Raw genomic sequence first — 9,653 nt, 5'->3', positions numbered from 1 at the left:
TTTATCTTGAGGAAATAAATGACGATGCAAAAGTTAACATGCGCAGTCCGCTGCTCAACCACTGCGAACTCCGAAGACTTAGGAACCGCTGGGAGAAACTCATCCAGCGGATTTAACAAATGGAGCCTTCTGGGTTCACGTTACCCAGGAAAGCGGCGCTCTGGAGGAGCTGCAGACGTAACATCCGTCCGTTTCGGAGAAGCGAAACCACACAAAAATAAATATAAATAAATAAATAATCCTGGTAATCCTGCTGCTCTCTAGAGCAGCATTACGGCAAGAAGCCGTAATGTTGGCTGATAACAATTGTAATGCATTATGGGAGATGTAGTTTGTAGTCAATTCATGCTCAAAACCTATTTTAAGTCAATCATCGGCCTATAAAATGCTGGGCCACATAAAATGACATGGCGGGCCATATGTGGCCCGCACACACATGTGCTGTAGATTATAGCATGACCACAATGTCATATGATAGATCTATGGCAACACAAAACATGTTCCTTACATTTTTATTTTTTTGCAAAAAGTCATTCTTATATCATGAGATTTTAGTCAGAATGAGCTTCTTAGCTGCTCCAACTCAACATTTACAACTACACGTGAAAATAGCCGCAAACAGATGCGCAATTATACAAATGTACGTCTTTGAAAAGCAGAAGTGGAGCCTCCTGCACAACCAATGAGAGTACAGGAAGTGGTTTCTGGATGATGAGTCGACAACAAAACTTTTTTTTTCCTTCCAGCAGCCATTGTACTGTGGATAAAACCAGCTGACCATATGGGCTGGAACTCTGCTTGGATTGCTAGGTAACAGGTGGAACTCCACTGGGGTTGCTAGGTAACGACGACACAGTGCCTGTCGAATGAGACTTAACATTCCAGAGTTTTTTGAAACGGCTCCTTTTCCAGACACCAAAAATCATGAACTTATTAACAAAAAATGGTTGGGTTGGGTATTTTAGTGCTTAAACTGCTTTTAAAAGCAGTAAAGTCTCAAATTTAAATACAAAAACATGCAAAATGTGAATTTAATTGTTAAAACTTTTAAATAGTCTCATGTAAGCTGTAAACCAAGTTACATTTTACACCACATAGTTGGAGTTTTAGTACTAAAGGAACTAAGAAATAGCCACAAATAGATCTTTGGTAATAATAATCTTTGGATAGTTCAGTGAAAACGCATCTCAGCTTTCAAAGTGTTTTTCCTCGTCTCTTTTTATTGGGACTCTGAGTCTCTGTGTCCCACTTATGGCCCTTTATACGGTGCCATGCGTGTCTCTGGGGCCGCACCAAACAGGAAACTCCTTACGAGACGGCGGAGCCATGCTCAGCATAAGAGATAAAACGGCAGAAGAATAGACGCCTGGGCCCAACAGGACTCCCACACCAAGCCTCCCTGTAAACTATTTTTGTCCTGTCTTCCCTCCCTGCGGTTTATGTATGCATATGCATGTCTCGGTGTGGACCCCTGAAATGCTCAGCCTCATAATTGCTGCTGTTATCTGTCACTGAACTCAATTTGCGACAAATAATTCTGAGGAAATTCGTGAAAATGATACAATATCAAAGCGCGGCACGTCTTGAAATACCAAAGAATTTCATTCCGGGTTCATTTACGAACAAGCAAATTATTTCTTACTGTGCACCGCGCTGATGCACACTCTCTCCATTTAAAATGTGTTTGTTCAACGTTTCTATGATGGTAGAAGACGACATTTTATTTCACAGGGTCAGATCAGAGCACGAACTAGTGGAAAACATAAAAAGTTTTCATTTTTATTCAATTTTTAGCCATTATTGTTGGTTACAGACTTAGAAATTTTAAAAATTGCAAAATGGCACATTTTTTATGGGCAACTTTACATGAGAAATCTTTCAACTTAATTTTTTTATTAACTTTTTCACATTTTCTCATTATTTAAATTTAATTTTCACCATTTTCACTTAACGTTATATTGCATTTTTCAAAGAATATTTTTGAGACAAAAGTTTTTATTTTTTATTGTTTAAATAACTGCAGGCAATATTCCTTATATTCATGCTAATACTGATTAATGTTAGAATGTTTGTTAATTTATTCAGTAATCTGGATGTGGAAAATAACAAAAAACAACACCATACAGAAGTAAAAAATATATAAATCTTTTAAAATACGTTTCAGATCATCAATCAAACATTAACATCAGACAAAATAACCTGAGTAAATCCAAAAAGCAGAGTTTAAATGATGATTTCATTCATTAGGAGGGATTAAAAAAGAAGCTTTTTGAACCAACCTGGCCCGATGTGGAAACTAATTACTCTCCAAACCTAATAATTGGCTGCGTCACCTTTGGCATCACCAGCTGCCATTAAGCATTTGGCTGGAAAGAGAGTTTAACATCACTGAGGAGGAGGAGGAAATTTGGTGGATGGTTTTAACTTATTTTATGCTTTCGTGGCCACAAGAAGAGCTTTTACGAAGCTTTTTCACACAGCTGCTCTCAGTATTTGGTGAAGTACTTTCTCTAATGTTCTCTACTGGAAGACCGCAATACTTTGACAAGGCCACTCCAAAATGTTTTTGTTTTTTTTTTGTAGTTTTTAAGGCTGGTGTGCGATGGATTATTGCAAAAGGTTGAGCTGCCTTCAGTTTGGCAAACTCTGGTAGCTATATGAGAAAGTCTTGAAATTATAAGAATAAAGCTGTACGAGAATGAAGACGAAATAATATGAGAAGAGTCAAAAGATCAGAAGAATAAAGTCATAATATTCTGATTTTTATTTATACTTCAACTTTATTCTCATAATTTTAGGACCTTATATTTATTTTATTGTCTTAGCGTAGCTCTAATGCTCCATCGTAGCCTACAAACTTTCATCTAGGTTCAGTTGAAGTGAACTCTGGTGCGGTTCGGATGCATATGTGAACGCCAAGCGGACTGGAGACCGCTCCAAAACCAGGAAGTGGACTACAGTGCAGGGCATTCTGGGTAAATACAACGAAAACAAAGGCGCTAGCAGGAAAAATGGCTCTTCGCCTTTTACCAAAGACAAAAGAGAAATCCTACAAACGGTATCGTACTAATGTTCCCATTTTATCAATTTTTGCCTTTTTTCTTGTGTTTAATCCATCAAGTTTATTTGTATCACATATTTCAGCAAAAAGACAGTTCAAGGTGCTTTACGCTATAAAAACACAAAAAATAAAAACACCATTAAGCCACGAATTGAGAAAGCAGTAACAAACATTACATTTTGTCAAGTGCCAAAATAATCAAATAAATTGATCAATGTTTCATTCATAATGATTCAAATCCAACCAAGTCGGTGTTTAGCCTTGACCTGAAGGAGCTCATTGTTTCTGCTGGAATTTTCTGCCTGATTATTTCATTAGCTTCCCAATAAAACAACAAACAGCTTCTGTTGATTTTAACAAGTTTAAAATAAACGGCAGTATCCGTTACATCTTCAACAACCGAAAATGATCTTTGGTTTCTAATTCAATTTGCAGTTATGTTGTATTTTTTCCCTCATACTTAGAAGTAAATATTATGTTTTGAGTTGGAATTTGATATAAAAAAGTGAACTCAAATTTGAATAAGTAAATTTGGATTAAAAAACCCTGAAAACTGTGATCCATTTGCATGCAGGAAAACATTTTGGACCACGTTGCGTTTCCATATCACCATACAACTTCTGCTGATTTAGAAAACGACCACATACAGTATTATATTAGTTACAGATGAGCGAGGAAGCTCCCCTAATGCTGTTATGATCACTCCGAAGCGAGTACCACAACATTCAAGCGGGCCAAAAAACTGACGCTCTGCCAATTGGCAAACGGTTAGAGGTCAAGTGAGAAATTACGAGCGTTTGCATTGCAGGTGTTGGAAAAGCAGACAGCAGCAGGTGGTCCCATCACGTTGTTGTGCTCTACTGTTGCTTGTAGCAAGTCATGTGGAAAAGTGGAGAGGAGCACTTAGGGTTGTCTGTGCCTGATTAATAAGGACACAGAGAGGCAAATATGTGCACACAGTCACCGGGTAATGAGCCGCAAATGTGATTAGGTCTTTACGCCGCACCTGCTTCCAATTGAGCTTAGAGCTTAGCAACCCTATGCAAAAACCACTGCACACACACACACACACACACACACACACACACACTCCCAGTGATAAACAACAACCGAGTGTGTGGTGCGCTCCATGTTTTCTGATCTTCCTGAAACTATTGACAGCTGTACTGTTGTATGTTCTCTTTAGGCTTAAGATTGGTTCTTTTCTAACAAATATTTTATTTTATGAAGCATTCCTTTGACATATTAAAAATACTCATAAGGACAGCGATACATTGAGACTTTCTGTTTCTGTTTCTACCAGAGAGGAAGGAGGATATCAATAATTTGCTTATTATTGAAAGGCAGGAAGTGAGGAAAGGGGAAAAGGATGAAAAGGTAAGAATGTATCAATGGGGAAAGAAAGGTACACCTCTCTAAATTCAATGCTGCACCTGGGTTCATGAAACAAACCCACTGAGCTCCTGGCAGCGCCCTGCCTGCCTCCTGGTGATGAATATTACAAAAAAGCATAAAAAAAGATTTCTGATAAGCTCTTCTGACGAAGGCTTGCAATTCCAATGCAACAGCTCATCTCTATTAAGTTAGTTATTGTAGGGATATGACATCTAGACTTTTAAACTAAATATGGAAAAAGAATAGATGCATTGAAAAGATACAAGGTTATTAGAAAGCCAAAACTGTGAAAGTTTCAGGGTTACATATTTTTCAAAACTCACTTATTTTATTTTTTCGTAACTTGCATTACATTCTGAGGATTTTAAAAGGGGAGTTGTTATACTAAACTTACTGTTTGTATGTTTTTGTATTTTCATTTGGGTCTCAACTGCTTCTAAAAAGCCCAAGCTGTTTTGTTTTGGCAGTAAGTTTATGATTTTAAGTGTCACGAAAACCCACCGATTGATAAGTCATAATCAACGGTTACTGTGCCGTTACCTAGCAACCCCAGCTGAGCTCCAGCATTTTGGTCAGCTGGTTTTTATTTTTGTTGTTTACTTAACATCCAGAAGCCATTTCCTGCATTCTTGTTGATTGTGCAGGAGGCTCCACTTCTGCTTTTCAAAGGTGTAAATTATATGATCGCGCCTCAGTTTGCAGTCATTTTTATGTCTGAGTGCACTTTATTGACAACTGCTAGCAGAAACATTGAGTGCCTTCAGCAACAAATAATTGACTTCCTTAAAAATGTGCTAGCAGTAGCATCAGTTAACATGCTAACAACCATTAGCAACAGAACTTATTAGTGGCAATAGCGGCTGGCAAGAAAAAGCCCAAACTACTAAATGTTACCAAAACAAACCTCACCAAATAAAATGCTAGTATTTTAAACTGGCAACCATAAGACTTGAAAAATATTCATCAAAAAACATAAATAATAAACATTTTAGTCCAACAAAACAACTTGGAAGTGGCTTTAATAGCAAACCCATGGAAACCTGCATATTACATAAACTAGATCAATCAAAATTAATGGTGTGATGAACTGTTTTTCATTAGCATTAGCATATTTTACAGCAGATTAAGAGCAATTCTGAGAACTAACTATTTAATAACAATTTGAAAATATTCTAACACTGTATATAAAATGAAACTTATTGGTTATATCCATAACCACTAAAGCCTAATGTATCAATTATGAAGGAAAGCTGAGGTTTAGAAAGTAACATGAGGTCGACTGGATTAATTCATAATATTTGATGTAAGTCATACAAAATGCTGGTTTATAATTTCAGGATGGTATGAAACAGAAAATGTTACGTTTTTGGGGTCTGAATCTGCATTAAATGCTATTTAGACAATAAAAACATGACAAAGTTTGGTAGTAACTGTTTACCGTTATATAAGTGTTAAGCTGGACCATCAGGATGGTGGAAAATACGAGTAATGTGTCGTGAAGCTAATAACTGCTTTGCTTTCTTATCATTTTTCTAAATGTTACATTATAACCGTTCTCTCTGACGCTGGAACGTTTTCTTTGACTTCACCTGTCTCTAACGTCTATTCAGACGGGACGAGGACACTCTTCGACGGCAACATATTCAGTCACTCTCCAGCAGAGATTCACATTTTGAGGAGGCGAACTGCAAATAAAGAGAGACTGGACATGAATACAAATGCTCTCTCTAGTTTTCTTTAGTGATTGGACAATTTTGCACCTTTTTTCCCCCTTTTTGTTAGTTTGTTTTGGTCGATATTAAACATTCACCTAAGGTTCTACGTTTGTTCCAAGCTTCAATAATAAGTTTTGGAGGGTTTTGTTTTTAGAATAACACGCGCTTTGACTTTTCCCTTCACGCAATCAAATCTGAATTCCACTTGGCCACGAAGAACTGGTCATTACAGACAATTACATCAGCAGGGCCGCAAAGTTTACAGCATTTCTTCAGCCAGCTGTAATGGCCGCCTCAGCTGTGGCTGGCCAACAATCCCGACCACTTTCTCTCCTGTTGCTTAGCTTTAACCTTGTTCCAGCGCTGCAAATGCAAATTAAAAGGTAATGTCCTCTCTGCTGGGCAATCAAGGCTTTTCATGACTAAACAACTTCTGCTCCATGCAACCAAAAGGAACTTATTTTCCAGTCCCAGTTGGACACAAAGAGCGATTCAGTACAACTGCTAAGTGTGGAGCTGAATCTTTAAGTAACTGGAGTTCAACCTCATATATATTTCATGTCATCTACCACTTGCCAATGTCAGGACTCAATAATAGATTAGAGGTTTCAGAGTTATTATACACTTCATACCTGCTAACATGTCTGTTTCTACTTTACCTAAACAGCTGCCCTTCAGTGTTTGCTTTGTTTTTAATAATGTTGGTCTACGTTTTGGGGAAAAACACAGAATCGGTGTGTTAATGAAGCAGCTTTAATGTTTTTGATGTTGAGCCAACAAACACACCTGTATTGAGTTGTAGTTGTGCTCACACCTAGAGCGGGTTCATCGAACCGGTTCAACCTGGCGCTCCAGGAGCCTAGCAAAGATTTTTCAGATTTTGTTTGAGGTAAAAGGAGAAAATTACAGATGTTCTCTGGTCTGGTTTAATTATATGATAATTTGATGATAGTTTTGCTGCTTTATGTAACACGACTGAACAGGAAATTAACAGCCAGCTGGAGAACAGGCAGACTTATGTTCAAATCATAAAAGAAACCAAGGATTAAACAGAACCGTGTCGATCCATATGGAGGTATATGTGTTGAGTAGTTATGTTGTCAGGGTTTCCATATGGACAGCGACTATGTGCTGATGAAATTAGGCATCTTGACAGTTTATTGGTGATACGTTTGTGTAAGTGTAGTCAAGCGACGGTATAATATAAAACGTTAGCTGAGAGGTGGAGAAAGTAAAGAAGAAAAGGAAAGGATTGGTGGCCAGATGCTGTAAAGACAGTACAAAACCCAGAAGTACACAAAGTCATTGGCAGCAGTTTCTCCAGGAAAGAGACACTGTTAGACATAGAAGTGCAGAACTAGAGATAGTTTCTGATGAAGGAAAAGTAGACAAACAAGCAAATCATAAGAACTTTAGGGGGATAAAACTCCCCAAAGACTTTAGCTTTATCAAAAACTACATGACATACCAGCTTTAATGGCAGAACTTGTCAAAATAAAACTAAAGTTCACAAACGCTGTGCATAAACACATGACATAAAGTATTAAAATCAAGTGTGTTAAAAATCCAAACTGCTGCTGGCCCCCAACTCAGCATTTATAGTCACATGTAAAAATTAATGCTGCAAACAGATGCACAATTATACAACCGTACATATTTGAAAAGCAGAAGTGGAGCCTTCTGCACAACCAACAAGAATGTATTAAGTGGCTTTTGGATGGCAAGTCAACAACAAAACACTTGTGTTTGCCAGCAGCAATTGTACCGCTCATAAAACCAGCTGACCCAAAGTGCTGGACCTCTGTTTGGGTTGCTAGGTAATGGGCTGGTCTCGCCTGGGGTTGCTAGGTAACGGCAAAGTGCCCAAATGTGACTTAACAATTGGGAGGTTTTTGAAACGGCTCATTTTTCAAACACCAAGTTTATTGAAAAAAAAAAAAAAAACAAACAAGAAAAATGACTGGGTGTTTTTAGAAGCGGTAGAAACCCAAAATGTAAGTACAAAAGCATTCAAAACGGCCGAAATGTTCAGGTAAAAGTTCCATCTAATTCAACGGGAGCAGTATACTTTCTATAAAAGTTAACAAGAATGTAAAGATATATTAATATTCCTCTGGGTAGAACCAGACAGAGAGAAAAAACAGCCGAATGATGTGAATGTACAGTTAAACACTCAAGCTCTTCGTCAGTGGTTCTTTCTCCTTGTCAGGTTCACATCACTAAACAAGTGAAGATGCCAGATGATGAGTCAGTGTGGATAAAAAGTTGTTGGTGATTAATTTTGACTTTACAAAAATGAAAATTAAGCTGAAATTGAGCTTATTTGCTAAACAAAATTACTGTCCATTTTTAAAACTAACTTTATCTTATAAATGTTACAGTAATGTAAAATATGATCTCTTCTAGCTCAGCACAGTAATCCGTTACAGAAAACCAAATGAAATAGTTTGATTAATTATGCTTGGAGGATTTAAACAGACTCGTAGAAACCGTGAAGCTGCCGGGACAGAGAATGAAACGACTTACAGTGTCATCACCTCTCTGCCGCGCCTGCAGCCTTCTCGAGAAGCAGCGGTTCGTGTCCACGTGCGACTGGCAGCTGCTGTGCAGAAATCGGCCACCGCTGGAGCCAAATGCAACCCAAATGACGGAAACCCGAGCGCTGCAGCGCAGAACATCTGAACCTTCCTGCTTTTAATTCCAGCAATGATTTCTGGAAGAGATGCAGCTAATCCGTGGAATAGCAATAAGGAGCGTATTTTTTGGATGCTTCTGTTTAATGCAGCTTTGTTTCACACAAACCAAACTGCAAGCTAATCAGCGGTTAGCCCAGCAGGACGGTTGAAGTCAGCGGGTTTTCTCACACGGCATGCAGAATAATAGAGACTGCAGAGTTTCCAGCTTACCTGAAACCACCGGTGTCTGCCAGGGTGACAGATGGTTTACTCAAGGTTATTCAAAACTCACTCCTGACTTCTCCACTTCACAAAACAGGATTTTCAGTAACTATTCAAGGTTGAGAGGTGTAGATAAGATATGATGAGAAGCGGAATAAAGAAAAATCTGTTTAAATTAGAAGGTGAACAAACTGAAATGATATAAAAAGTATCTTTTACGCTAGTAGTCTTAAATAAAGACTGCCGTTAGAGGTCTCTTACGAGGCAAATTCGATCCAAATCCGCTTATTTTGACCATATACAAGACACAACTTTCTGTTTTTTCTACCAGCCTGTAAACCAAACCCCTCATTTTAGGAAATAAAATGTTTAAAAAACAAAACAAAAAAACAAAAAAAAAAACAAACAAACAAAGAATTTAATATTTTGTTTCTTTCTTGCAATGTATTGAGTGGTTAAATTGAAAATCAGCAAATTGAGAACATTTTTTAATCCAATTAGTTGATTAATCATCAGAATAAATGTTAGAATATTTGATTACTAAAATAATTATTTCACGCCTTTGTTTAAATTAGTTTATACTAG

At 37.6% G+C, this 9,653-nt stretch overlaps 1 long non-coding RNA gene across 1 annotated transcript in view; it reads left to right on the top strand.

Moving 5' to 3' along the window:
• LOC106947151 (uncharacterized) overlaps positions 1-9,653 on the top strand; it is a 68,689-nt gene that overhangs the window by 42,418 nt on the left and 16,618 nt on the right. The window contains exon 4 of the long non-coding RNA XR_001424917.1: positions 4,365-4,438. This is a non-coding gene — a long non-coding RNA (uncharacterized LOC106947151). The remainder of the gene's footprint in view (positions 1-4,364; positions 4,439-9,653) is intronic.

The sequence above is a fragment of the Poecilia latipinna genome, unplaced genomic scaffold (genome assembly GCF_001443285.1).
Source record: "Poecilia latipinna isolate Pla-1442-1.1 unplaced genomic scaffold, P_latipinna-1.0 Scaffold226, whole genome shotgun sequence".
Classification (NCBI taxonomy): domain Eukaryota; kingdom Metazoa; phylum Chordata; class Actinopteri; order Cyprinodontiformes; family Poeciliidae; genus Poecilia; species Poecilia latipinna.
Note: the sequence above shows the minus strand (reverse complement) of the source record. Positions and strands in the feature narration are given on the sequence as shown.